The sequence below is a fragment of the Frankliniella occidentalis genome, unplaced genomic scaffold, assembly GCF_000697945.3.
Source record: "Frankliniella occidentalis isolate FOCC.00 unplaced genomic scaffold, Focc_3.1 Scaffold329, whole genome shotgun sequence".
NCBI lineage: Eukaryota > Metazoa > Arthropoda > Insecta > Thysanoptera > Thripidae > Frankliniella > Frankliniella occidentalis.
The window spans coordinates 105685-107142 of record NW_026267452.1 but is presented as its reverse complement, the minus strand read 5'-3'; positions in this window follow the sequence as shown (position 1 = coordinate 107142).

The following is a 1458-nucleotide window of genomic DNA, read 5'->3' as shown; positions in this document are numbered from 1 at the left end:
ATCGCCGCCGGCAGGCCAAGCAGGCCCGGCCCCTGCCGAACGGAGTTGCCGGCGCAGCGAAGCGAAGCTGGCAACTTCGTTTGGCGGAAGGGCGGCCTGCTTGTTTCATGGAGGAGTCAGCCCACTCTGGATCACAAACTCACAAATATACATATTTTGTAGCATTTGGGTAAATTGTAAGAAGAATTAGTTACAATTAATTCATCAACAAGGAAAATTAAGCAAAACTGTACCCTAATGAAGTAATGGTATGCACACAAATGAACCAGCTTGATAAGGCATTAAAACACATTTGTGTGTGAAAGTTGTGAGACACCATTCATGAGAATTTTCAGACAAGTCTGACACACAGCCAATTCCCAAAATAGTTGAATCAAGAGGGTAGTCATAAAAATCCACAAATGTCTGAAATTTCTTGCCTCTTAATATGACTACATTTGGAGCAGGAACTACAATATTTTCCAAGATGGCAATGGAACCATCACTAACTTTAAAACAATTGTTTGGACTTTTAATTGTCAACGATTGATATCGATACTGCAATTCTTTATATTGATCTCCTATGAGAACCTCATTTGGGTCAAAATGAGGCTGCTTCAGTTGAACTCCTACTGGGATTTCTTTGGGCTCTTCCAGCTGCCCATTCCTTTCAGAGTCACGACGAGCCAGCTGCTGAAGTGGATGGTAGCCATGTCGCAAGGCTTCTTTAATTATTTTCAAGTAGTTCTCAAACGGAAAGCAGCTAAATCGGTATAAAGGTTTCTGTGTGTCGCGACACTCTTGTGCCATGTGGCAGAAACTATGCACATTATAGATTAAAAACTGTTGACCATATAGCTGCATTGAGAACTGAATGAATAATTTTGAAAATTCCTCAGCAGCATTAACCATGGCAGGCTGAAGAACAAATTCAGGGCTTTCTAAAATGTATGTTGAACAATGGAGAAGCAAGAAATTCTGATATTCATCCACAGGTAGAACAGCCTTCATGACAACAATACCTTCGTATAATAAAAATCTTCTGAAGTCTGCAGCTGTTAACTGTGAAACACTTTTGAATGTCCTAGGCTTCCGGTTAAATTCTTTGGGGAAGTGTGGACCCAGTTCTTGTGACAAATTTTTAAACAAAGCCACATCATCATCAGCAAGTCTTCCTATGTTACGAGCACCTAATTTTTTTCTCAAAATTTTTTTCACAAGGCCCAGATAAATAAGATGTTGTGGATCAAGTTTAAAAGCAGACACCATGTTTAATCCTATAATATCTTCAAGGGGCGAATAACCACGATGGTGATTTGGGTGCACTCTGTCCCTAAACATCTGGTCAGTTCGAAGGGCAGAGTCAGTTTCAACAAATGTCGTACGATTCATGTACCGCTGCCCCACAACAAGACACTTCTCACAACCATCAGTACCATTATGGCCAACATAACATTTCAAAAAGGCTCTTGCCACTGC